This window comes from Pteropus medius, unplaced genomic scaffold (genome assembly GCF_902729225.1).
Source record: "Pteropus medius unplaced genomic scaffold, Ma_sr-lr_union100, whole genome shotgun sequence".
Lineage (NCBI taxonomy): Eukaryota > Metazoa > Chordata > Mammalia > Chiroptera > Pteropodidae > Pteropus > Pteropus medius.
Window position 1 is genome coordinate 3,868,498 of NW_024344436.1, and position 12,649 is coordinate 3,881,146.

Genomic DNA, 12,649 nt, shown 5'->3' on the forward strand with positions numbered 1-12,649 from the left:
CACCTGTCTGTCCCGCATCTCTCAGCCAACTCAGTTCAGGTCAGACACCCAATTACATGAATAACATCTCCCTGCACTTTTCCATCATCGCACGTTTAGCACATCTGTAATTAAATGATTATTTGTTTCATTTTTTGGTTCATTTTCCTCCAGGATTGTCCCTGTCTTGATAATCGCCGTATCCTTAGGACCTTGTCCTGCATGCTCATAGCAGGCATTTAATATTCGGTGACTGACGGTGAATCAGGGAGTGAAGCGTACGTGAGTGTGTGTGGTGCGTGGTGTGGTACTGTGACGTGTTATATAAGCCGCAGGGCTTACCTGACTGACTCTGTGGGTCTTAGCTGAGACATCACCCACTCTGAGAAGCTCCCTCGACTGCCCCTCCCCCACCCTATACGATGGCTCCCTGAGCTCTTTGCTTTATCACCTGCCTTCCTCACTAGACTGGGAGCTACATGAGGGCAGGAAGGAAGCCCACGTTACTCATCACTGTCTGTCCAGAGTCTAGGAGACGTATGGAGATCTCAATAAGTATTTGTCGAAAATATGTATGTTATATGTGCGTGCCTATGTGCGCGTATAAGTGCATATCCTTCTTATTTCTCTGCAGCATGTGTGAACTGCTATGTCTTAACTCCCAGTGTGTGTGCATGTGTTTGTATGGGTTATTGACACTGAACCCTGGAGTCCCATTTCCTCCTATGGTGGTCCCCAAAAAGCATCAGCATATCCCTCACTGATCTCTTTCCTCAATCTCCTGAGACCTTGAAATCTAGCTCTTTCTTTTTGATGAAGCCCTGCTTGCTGGGACAGGAGGATGCATGTGTGTCGGGCCTGGCCCCCAGGCCTCTGCCAAAGGGGGTCATCTAGCCAACATCGTCCAGCGAGATTTCTGCAGCAATGGAAACATCTAAAATGTCTGCTATCGAACATGGTAGCCACCAACTAGTCAAGGCCAACAGACATTTAAAATATGACTATTCTGCCTAGGCCACTGAATTTTAAATTTTATTTAATTTGACCTTATTTTAATTTAAATAGCCACATGTGGCTAGTGGCTGCCATACTGGAAAGCACGATAAGGCTTGAAAAGGAAAACAGACTGTGCTTTCCCCATCTCGGCACACGATGATTAAACACGCTGAGAGAAGGACTGAGCATCCAACCCACACAGTGTTTGTAGGTGGATGGGGAACCCCACCAGCCCGTCTCATTCTGGAATTCGAATCATTCTAGGCAAAAAGACAGAAAGTACTTAGCCCCATCCACCCTCAAACCCATACCTGCTGGTCACTCTACTCAGGCTCAGGGGTAGTAGGGGTCGGGGGAGAGAGATTCCTACTCCGGATGAGCTGCTTGGCTTGGTGGAGCCTGGCCCTGGACACTGCCTCCCGACCCATGTTTTGGGAGCTGACAGGTAAGCAGCTGGGCCCCAAGGCTGCAGGCTGTTTATAGTCTGAAGGGAAAAGAGGGTCGATATCTGAGGGTGGCCCATCTGCAGCCCCAAATCTCTAGAAGATCTATTCAGCCCCCATTGAAAGCTGGTAGGGGAAAACAATGGATTCGCTTAGCCATCCGGCTGAAGACAAAGAGAAACCAGGTGAAAGGGTTAAACTCCAGTATAAGTCTTCATTTGCAGCCACTAATACTGCAGCATATTATAGTCTAATCTAACCTGATCCCAGTTTAATGCAAGATTCTCCTGGCCCTGAGTGGAATACCAAAGAAAGCCTCGGTGGCTGTAATTTAAGCAGAGCCTGCAGTGGTTTAGCTGAGGGACACGAAAGGCAAATTCCAGACGGTGTTATGAATTATTGCGCCTGATGAACCTTCCTACTCTCAACAGATGCCTGCTGCCATTTAAACAGCCACTAGATCAATTAGGAATGAAAGGCACAAATCGACTCTGTACAAGGGCACTAAATTACCAGGAACTAATAATCCGCAGCCCCGTGCCAGGTGGCGGGGCGCACCCCCACCGGTCACCGCTGGTTCCCTTCTCACTGGTGGGAGGGAGGGCGGGCAGCTGCTGAACGAAGAGGGGATGGTCTGTGTGTGTGTCTGTGTGTGTGCGCGCGTGCGCGTGTGCGTGCACGTGTACGCGTGTGCACCTGTCAACAAGAGCCAGTGTGAGTGTTGTGTAAGAACGCGGTTCTGTGCATTTTTATTGTGTGTGCACACACAGCGTTGGAGTATGTATGCACATGGGTTGTGTGTACGGGACTGGGGTGCAGATTTTCTGTTATGTGAATACGGTGTGCATATATATGCCTTCTATTGCCAGCAGTGTGTATGCATGTGCCATGTGTTATCTGTACGATTGTGTGGGGATTGAATGTTCTATGTACACAGTATGAATGATGTGTGGTGTAGGGGAAGAAGGATCTGCCAGTGACTGCGTCCCCCAGCTACTAGCACTAGAGTTGATGTGGAGAGAGGGGGCAGTCACCTCTGCCACTGTCCTTGCCCTTACAGGGATTTGCCCTTATAGGGAGGAGAGTGTGGTCAGGGAGACCCTCCCTGAGGAAGCAACATTTAAATTAAGCCTCCAGTGATGAGGAGGTGGTCATGTAAAAAAAACGAGGGAGGGGCATTCCAAACAGGAGAAAAAGCAAAGCACTGGAGATAGGAATGAGCTCAGCATGTTGCTGGAACAAAATCCAGCCGAGTGGGGCTGGAGCAATGTCGGCAGAAGGGGATGGAGGGAGAGGAGGTGCAAGAGGTAAGCAGGAGTCAGATCACAGGTCTCAGACAGAGCTGGGCTTTCGGGGTCTGGGGGTGGGGATGGCGGAGGCGTTGCCACATATGCACTGGGAAACTATGTGCACCTTCTATGCAGAGACACAGCATGGGTCCTTTTTATAAACCTCTCCTTCCAGATGTCAGATCTCCCCAGAATGTTTGTGTGTGTGAGTGTGTGTGTGTGAGTGTGTGTGCATGCGTGCGTGCGTGCGTGTGCGTGCGAAGGGACATATCTGGGGGTGTCTTCTATGGCTTCTGCTATCTCTCAGAAGAAAGAAAGAAATGCTTTCATTCTTCTCCCCCAAATTAACCAAGGACCCATGGAGCACCGAGCAGGCTTCATCGATGCCGGCAAGGCTGCATTTCTTCAGCCCCTCCTAACCTGAGCCAATCAGCTCCCAAATCAACCCTTCTCATACCCCGCCCTCTCCAGGCTCCCGCCTCTGGTTTCACCAACACCTGGATCCCTGAGCCTAGGAGCTCAGAAGGCATCTGAGCTTAGTCACAGCTTTTCATACGGACCACAGCCAGGGGCAGTGAGGCTGTCTGTGGCAACCATGCTCTATCCACCTGGATCCCTCCATAAACCCAAACTGTTACCTGCTACCTGCTACTGAGACACTTTGTGCTACCCCCAGAGAAACAGGCTCAATTTCCCAATGACGCAGCAGGGTTTATGACTACCGTCGTGCCATGTGCTTCTCCAAGGCTGTTCCCAGCCCAGTACTCAGCCCCTCTCCCAGCTGCCCAGTTTACACTTGCCGAAGGGCTGACCTGTATTTCTAAACTACCCTCCAACATCACCCCATAAGGTTGGAGATGAGGCTGGCAGCTATCTTCAAGGAGCCCTTTCCAGCATCCCCTGCTGCAGGCTTGGGGCAGGGCGGGGTGGGGTGAATAGGGCAGGGACCCTGAGAGCTGGGCATCTTAGTCACTTGGGACACGAATGGCCCTGTGTGTGCCAGGCATGGATGGGAAAGAGGCATGGGATATTGGTTCTGTTATTCTCGGCCTCCCTCGAGCTTCAGTTTGTCCAAGTAAAGTGGGTTTTAAGGAATTCCTGTTGCTGCTGTCCAGGTCACTCTCATTGCAGATCAAGTCCCTTCGGAGGCTAGAAGCAGGCATACGGAAACTTGGTTCCAGTGCCCAGACAGTGATGAACAAGATGTGAAAGATGGCCGTTAGACTTCATTTCCAAAGAGCCAAGGACATCTGACCTCCATAAGAGCTCACCTTCTCCCTCTCCGATCTCTTCCCCTCTTCTCCTCCATGTCGCCTCCGCCTGACCGCCCCCTCCACCCCAATCTCTCTTAAGCCATTCAAAATTTGGAAGAAATAAATCTCACTGCACCAATTCAGTGAGAGTTTGAGCCTCGTCAGTGCAGAACAAATAAAAGGAGTGAACTGGCATGACATTTTACTGCAGAAGAGAGGTCGTTTCCAGCCACTAATAAAAAGGATTTGACACAGACTAATAAAGAGAAATGAATTTCTCTAATGGCCTAATTTAGCACACTCAGCACTGTGCCTGTGCCTGGGTGCTGGGAGGGCAGACAGAGCCAGGAGCAGAGAGAGACGCGTGGCTCCAGGAGAGGGCAAGAAGGGATGATCTCAAATAACACTTTATTATTTCTTTTCTCTTCTCTGAGTCCGTACCCTCACCCTACCCTCATCACCTCTCCCCAGGAGCATCTGAACCAAAACCAAGCTCAAGATACGCAGTTTCCGTTAACGATCCAAAGAAAGAAAGGACCCCTCTCTGCAGAATCTCAGCCGTGCGCTAGCTTAAGAAGGTGATTAAACCGGATGTGCTGATTTCTACAGGGGTTTAAGCCATCATTTGGTTTAATTACTTCTGACATTTCTGCTTTTGTGTTTTCTACATCACCCAAATTCACCGTCCCAGAGTGCCCAGTTTGGGACCAGGATGTATGGGAGCGTTCTCACACACCCTGGCCCCAAACTGGGCAGCATTTTGACTGGCGCTCTTGTGGAGGTGAATTTCACTGTCTCTATAGCAGCAGAGAGACTGAGACCCCTCGCTCAAGCACCAGTTCTTTTTCAGGATAAAGTGATTCCCCACCCCCACACCCACGCACGCATTCTGGTTAGGTTTCTGAGAGCATCCTTGGGGCAGGCAGGCTTTGGCACAGCCCGTTTCTGCCCTCTCCACCTCAAGACAGATGTCCTTAATGTAAATTGGCCCAATGGGTTCCCCTAACATTTTTCAAAGACCGCCTGGGATGGAGACCACAACTTCTCGGTAATTCTTATGCTCCTTGCTGACTTACGGTTCCCCTATAAGGCTAAGGCTCACTTCCTTTTGTTAAAAGGACTCAAGAAAAGACAAGAGGACCCTTTTCTGCTTCCCTTCCTTTCTCCTTGGACAACCCAGATTTTAAAATATGGGTTTTTTTTTTTAAAAAAAATATTTTTCCTGCTTAGAGGATCAGAAACAGAGAAGCGGAGACAGGAAAAAGAACTGCAAAAACACAGAGCTTTAGAGAGGCTCAGATGCAGAGAACAAGAGAGATGGGGACAGAGAAGAGGTACTTAGAAGCAGAGCACCACAGCCTTGGGGGGGATGCTCACACTCAGGGGGAGACACTAGTGTTGATTCTCTTTCTGGGTGATAAACTTTGTGATTCACAGTCATGCCACTCCATCACTTCTGAGCCTCTCAGCCATCCCTTCCCTTGTGACCTTGGCCAGGACTGCAGACCTCAATTATGGGTCCAGCCAAGTGTGTGGCAGCTTGCCTGGCTATCCACCTTCTCTCCCTGTGACTGACCTTGGAGCCCCCAGGCCTGTCCTGTACCTCACCTCACAGCCCGGCCTCATCTGGCTGGGTGGGAGGTGGACAGGAGAGGCCCGTGTCCGTGTCACCCCCCTCCCTGAGCCCTGGCTGCTTCTTCCAATGGGAACGAGGAGGGGGAGTCAGAGCCACCGGTCTCTTCCTAGCTTGGGCGAGGATAGATGACAATCCAGAGGGTGGAATATATGGTAGGAGAGCAAAGTTTCTGGGTAGAGATTTTGAGTGATGAGTCAGTGGGACCACAAGCCTGGTCTGGGTCAGACTGCTGCCGATGACATCGGTCTGATGGCTGGCGAAGTGGGACAAGCAGCAACGAGGTTGGCTCTCCAGCTCCCCTACCGACTCTCCACTGACAGACACATACAGTGGAGGTCTCAGGTTGCCAAAGATCCATCGCCCTGAGAGCTCGGCCCACGGCCTGGAATTTTGACCCTTTATTTCTAGTGCCCCAGGTCAGAGGTCACTGGGATCACAGAATCAGAGACAATATCACATCCTAGAGCCACTTTCCAAGACGGACCCCTGCCCCTTTCCTGGGTATCAATTCACGGCTAGGAGGCCCATGACAAGTATTCCTTCTGAGAACTGTTGTGAAATTTCTCCTGGATGCTGATGAAATCAAGTCGACACCCGCAGATGAACACCCAAGTGCCTCACCGTGTGGCCTTGGCTTTCTTTTCAGTGTTTCTCTTGGACAGACTCAGCAGAGAATGTGGTAGGACAGACAGCAGGTGGCCCTGAGCCCCTGTATCTTCACTGCTCGTCTTCACCAGCTCAGGCACACTGGACTCCCTGTGCTCCTGCTGGTCCTTCCCCCTGAACTGCCTGTTCCTGTATCTCTCCCTGTCCCTTCTAACCATCCTCAGAATCCAGCTCAAAGTGTCATCCCTTCTACGAAGGCTCTCCTGATGGTCTCTCCAGCAAGAGGAATCATTACCTCCTCTGACCCCTCAGAAATGCTTCAGGTTTCCACCCGGACCACATCCCAAATTAGGGTGAGACACGGGGCTGTCTGAAACAAGCATAGACTTTGGAGTCACATGACTGTGTGACTTGGGGGCGGGTTACTGAACATCTCTGAGCCTCAGTTTCCTCTTTTCTAAAACAGGGACAACACCACGACCACGCAGGTGATTGCAAGGATTAAATGGAGAAGCATGTAGAGTGTCTGGCACTTAGTAAGCTGTTCCTTTTCCCTGGAATGGTGTGTGGGCACCTTTTTTTATTCAGAGCAACATTGACACCATCCGTTCCAATCAATTTATATTCTCATCTCCACTGATTCATTTGGCAGGGAAAACAAGCCCACATGCCAAATCAAATAGAGGTACAGAAAGAGGAGAAGAGGCAACATACAATTTATCAGAACCCAGAACCTCATTTTTTTTTTTTAACCAAAAAAGCACTGCCAATAAGAATTTATTTTTATTTCCCTTGCGACACATTAAATTCTACTAACTATAGTTGTTTGTGCACAGATCTGTCTTCCTCACTACATGGTGAGCTGCTCCGGTCCATGATCTCATCATATCTTTTTGAATTCCCAGAGGTCAAGCACAGAATTTGGCACACGGCAGAGGATCGGTAACTATTTGGTGAATCAATGCATGGGAATGGATGCATGAATGAATGAAGAAGCACTGACTATGGGAATGAAGGTTCTGAGACACAATCCTAAAGTTCTTTCGGTTCAGATTCCGTTCCTACTGCGATGCTCGCATCAGATAGTGCCATCTGGCAGCTTCTAGACACAGTTGCTACAAAAGGACCTGCTTCTTTGGGCTCCTGTGGGGAGTGTGTGGGGTAGGGGCTGGCAGGGTCCTAGAGGGAGGCGGGCGATGTAAAGGAAGTGCTCGCCCAGCCATCTACTCCTCCCCTCCAAGGCTCCAGATGGAGAGAGCAGAGTGGGGTGGAGGAGAACAAGCCAGCAGCTCCTGGTTGGGTATATTTTTACTTCAGGTGTGACGTTGACACCATTTGGGTGTATTTTTAGTCCTGCCCAGTGGGTGGTGTGTTAGCCTGGGTTGCCTTGGAGAGGACTTCTTGTTGCTAAGTTGGAATTGCGTCTGCTAGGGTACTGGGGCTCCAACTGGCATTCCTCCCCCAGGTAGAGGACAAGTCTATTCCTGGCAAGTGTGGGGTCCAGGCCGGCCACAGTCCACTCTGTCCCCTCCTTTCTCACACACACACACACACACACACACACACACACACACTTCCTTCTGGCACATTTAAAAAATGTGAACGCTCAACAGTGATTGTTAAGGCTAGTCTGCAAGGGCAAGAATAATACAAAATTTCTAAAACTTAAGATCTGGTAGGATCTCATGTCTAGTCCCTTCTTTTTTCCCTTAATTTTATTGAGAAATAATTAACATACATCACTGTGTAACTTTAAGGTATACAGCATGATGGTTTGATTTACATATACCATGAATAGATTATGACAATAGGTTCAGCTAACATCCATCTGTCCATATAGATACAAGAAAAGAAAAGAAAAAAGGAAAAAAAAAATTGTCCTTGGGATGAGAACTCAGTATTTACACTCTTAACAACTTCTCCGTATATCAAGCAGCCAGAATCACCATGCTGTACATCACATCCCTAGAACTTATTTACCTTATAACTGGAAGTTTGTACCTTTTGGCCACCTCTCTTCAATTTTCTCTTCCCTTACTGGTAACACAAGTCTGATCTCTTTTCCTATTTTAGTTCGTTAGTTTGTTTGTTAGAATCTACTTGTAAGTGAGATTATACAGTGTCTTTCTCTGTCTGACTTATTTCACTCAGCATAGTGCCTTCAAGGTCCATCCATGTTGTTGCAAATGGTAAGATTACCTCATTTTTTATAGGGGTGCAGATAGCTTTTCGAGTTAGGATTTTTGTTTCCTTTGGACATATACCCAGAAGTGGAATTGCTGGATCATATGGTAGTTGAATTTTCTGAGGATTCTCCATACTGTTTTCCATAGTGGCTGTACCAATTTACAATCCCACCAAAAGTGCATTAGAGTTCCTTTTTCTCCACATCCTTGCCAGTACTTGTTATCTCTTAATTTTTTGATGACTGGCCCTTTCGTTTTAAGAAGAGATAACTCGGGCATAGGAAAAAGAAGTGTCTTTCCTGAGGTTAGGTAGCCAGTGAGAGGTAGTCAGAGTTTCTCTCTAGTCACCAGAGATTCTGCCAGTCGCCAAGGAGAAAGTACTTTGGTGAAGGGCTGTTGTGTAAAAGGGAGCTCTGTCCATTGTGCCTTGGTCACTGGCAGTGACTAAACACATGCTCACATGTGTTTGATGGCACCTTATAAGTTACAAAGTGATTTTCCATGTGCTTATTGCATTTAAACACCCAATATTCTTATTATTCTCATTTTACTGATTAGCAAACTCAAACGCCATGTAGTAAAATAATCATATCGGGCTAATAAGTGATTGAGTTGAGATTTAAATCTGGGTATCCAAACTCCAAATCTGTGTTCTTCCCTCCTCCCATGTAGTATTTCTGAACCATTATTGAGATCACTTCATCCTCCCCCCTCGCCTTTTTTTTTCCTCTACTGTCCTTGAGTCATACGTGTCCTGGGGTCACTGAATCAAAGTGACATGTTTACCCTTCAAGCATCAGGACCATTGCAGCCCAAGAGAATCTCTGCTCATCAAATGAGTTCCCCAAAGAACCTTCTCTCCTAACAACACTCTGTGCATTTGGAGAGAGCTTTAACGTTCTTATAGATCTTTCATGTTCTCACTGACGCCTGCCTGGTCGGGGAGGAAAGCTTATTTAAAGAGGTTAAATGACTGGGTAGAGTCAGAACTTAGACTGAAGTCTCTGTCTTATGTCCTTTCCACCTGACCACAAAATGGACCAGTGCTTGGGAAAACGGAATGGTGCTATGGCTACCAGAAGAGCAAGACTGGCTTCGTGCAGCCTTCGTGAGAAGTCATAGGCCATCTGAGCTCTCAGACCTCCACTTGCTGGCTCTCCTCCCCTCCCCCATCGCCCCCCAACTCATACTAGCAGGAGGTTGTCTTCCCTCTGACAAGGGGGCAGATCCGGTCTAGTACTTATCACAGTAACTACTCATGAATGGAGCCACCATTCTTTGCGAGCCTTCTACATGCCAAAAGCTGTCGCTGTTAGGATTGGTTATCTCCTTTAATCTTAACACAACCTTGTGAGGATGAAAGTCATCGGGATTCTAGGCTCCGCATCCCGTATCAGTGTGCCTTGTCTTGTCTTGGCCAGGTACCTGGACTTCTCAGCTCTGCCTAGGCCAGGTGGTGAGCTGTGGGAGCAGTAGAACCCACTGCCTTCGAACACACCTGCTCCCTGGACCGGGCAGCTGCAGCCTCTGTGACGACATGTGTGGAGGCTGGGCTTGGGGCAGGGGTATTTAGATGCCTGCAGGAAAGGCAGGGAACAGGCTTTGCCAAGTGCTGGGGGAGAACTGAGCATGGTTTTACTTTCAGGTTATGGCTCCTACAGGGTCACTCCCCTGACTACGGTCAACAGCTGAGATGTTAGTTCCAATGCCAGTGAATCTACCTGCTTCAAAAAGCCAGAAGTGTCGTTAGAGCCCTCAGCCCATGAAGCCCAGCCCAGGATGCAGCCTGGAACATCTGTTCCCAGAACCTAGCCCAGAAGTATCTGGTCTAGACTTTTCTGCTTGGAATGGCTGAACTTCTCCCACACCATTCTCAGGCCAGCTCGCCCAGCATGTTCTAGGAATGACGAAGCACAAATGCCAAGGAAGGCATAGGGTTAAGCCCTAGAGTCAACTCAGTGCAGCCAGAACACCCTATGGTCACGAGGTGGAAGAGTTCCCTCAAAGCCACTTCATTAGGAAGTGCCAGTTCCCAGTGTCCTGGCATGGGCGGCTGCTAAAGAGGAATGTCACAACAGGACCCGCCCCTCCGTCCAGCCCCAAACCTAGGGGTTGCTCTCACCCCATCTTCCAGCCCAGCCCGAGGAAAGGCAGCTGGGCTGTCATTTCCCTTGGGCTTCCCCTCCCTTGAGAAAAGCAGTGCAGCTCTCCCACACCGCGCTGTGAGCCAGCGGCTTGCCATCGATTCCACAAATACTTTTTTGAGCCCATCCTATGTGCCCAGTTTCCATGCCATCTTTCTCCCACTCCCTGGACCAAGTCTTCCTTATTCAGAACCCCTCTTGGAATTTAACACAATGGTTTACACAGAACAGAGTTCAGGAAACGTTTAACTGCACTGCTGTGTGAAGACCACTCCACTGGGAGCCTTTCCTGTCTTGCCTCTTGCTGCACTGCCTCTCAGCACTTACCTTCTAGCCTGACCAACCCCTGCTTGCATTTTACCAAACTTCTAATAGCAGCTAACACCTACAGAGTGCTCACCATATGCCAGATTCTTCACCAAGCTCTTTACATGCATTCCTCATTTAATCCTCATGAAGAATCTGGTGACGAGATAATAAAACAGTTTCAGCCATAGTTGACAGATGAGAAAATGAGGTCCAGAAAGGGTTAGTGCTCAGTGGTGAAGCCAGAAGGTAAACCCAGGTAAGATAAGTCCAGAGTCATGACCCAAACTCCGGATCCCACCTTCCTGATGCACCAGCCGCCTTCACATCCCAAGCAGGCCACAGGGACACACGCTGGCTCACGTTTAAAACACCCCACCCCACCCTAGCCTGCGCCAGTCTACCTAGCAAACACCGATCTGTGTGTCAGGTATTATCATATATGATCTAATTTTAGTCTCGTTATTACTATTTTCTTTTTCACAGTTAAGAAAACAAGAGGCATGGAGAGATTAACGTGCCCGAGGTGACAAAGCTAGTTATCGCCAAGTTTATTTCTAAAGCTCATCCCACTGCCCAGCACGGTGGCTCTGCTGCATTTGCGGCTCTAGCTATAGGACTATGAGGATCAAGCCTGGGACTTCAGTGACCTTTAGAAGGATGGTCTCTCAGGGAGCGATCCAAACACTGCCACTGCCCTGTTCTGACCTTTCCCCAGATAAGTGTGGATTCTAGAGGGACCCAGTCTGGATGAGACGGGAACAAGTGTAATACAAACAGGGCTTTAGAAACGTATGTTGCTTCTATTGAACCAGACTGCAGCATGAGCTCTCTGGGGGCAGGTCACACACTGGTAGAAGGTCTGAGTTTGTACTTTACGGAGAGATGAGATTGACATGAAGACCTGGAAATGCTATATGGAAAGGTCACGATTCTGAAAGTTGAGAAACTAAGGAGACAGAAGAATGGTTTGATGCAGGGTTTCTGGAGCTGCCAGGAAGGGTTTTGTTAGTGGATAAAAACAAGGAAGATTTGGAATCTACTTGGAGATGGTGGGGAAGTTGGGGGTGACGCTGGGGCTTTGTTCGAGCAGGTGGAAAGAGATAAACAGTGCTGGGTACAACCTAGAAAGGATAAAATTCATTGCCTCGGGGTTAGGGGGAGAAATCACAATTGTAAACTTTCATAAAGCACTTACTGTGTGCCAGGCAGTATTTTAAGTATTAATTCATGAAGAAAGAACATTTCAAATTTAGAACCCAGGAATAGACCAGACAAATCAGTGAAGATCAAGGAATGTAGGATCATGGCTAAAGATATGAGTAAAATCATTCCAAAGAATTGGTTATGAGATGTTCTGATCTGTTTGAAAACAGAGACTGTGCATCTGTAACTTGGCCACCTGTGTGAGGTTTGTACTTGAGGCTGGCGAGAGCCAAATGTATGCATCTTTTCCCAGCTCTGTTCAGTAGCATCACATTGGTAGCTTGAAGCAGCCATGCTGGGAGCATTTACACCGTGGCAATTGGCAAATGCTACAAATCAGGGCTTTCCCTTCCCCTTGCCTCCTGAAAGCCAGTTTGCCACACCAACCTAGGACCATTACACACACACACACACACAATACACACACACACAATACTACTAACGAGTACAGGTATATCTAGCCTAGTTAATTAATTCATTCGATAAACATTGGTTTAGTATATACTTCATCCAAACTGCTGACTCTGAGGTATTGTTTAAGGCACTGGTGATAAATCAATGAATAAGACGGACACAGACCCTGCCTTCATGGAGTTAACAATCTA

The 12,649-nt window shown here is 48.3% G+C and overlaps 1 protein-coding gene across 4 annotated transcripts in view; it reads right to left on the reverse strand.

Annotated features, from left to right (window-relative positions):
• PKNOX2 (PBX/knotted 1 homeobox 2) overlaps positions 1–12,649 on the reverse strand; it is a 243,932-nt gene that overhangs the window by 43,362 nt on the left and 187,921 nt on the right. The gene's annotated exons all lie outside the window — the stretch shown is intronic.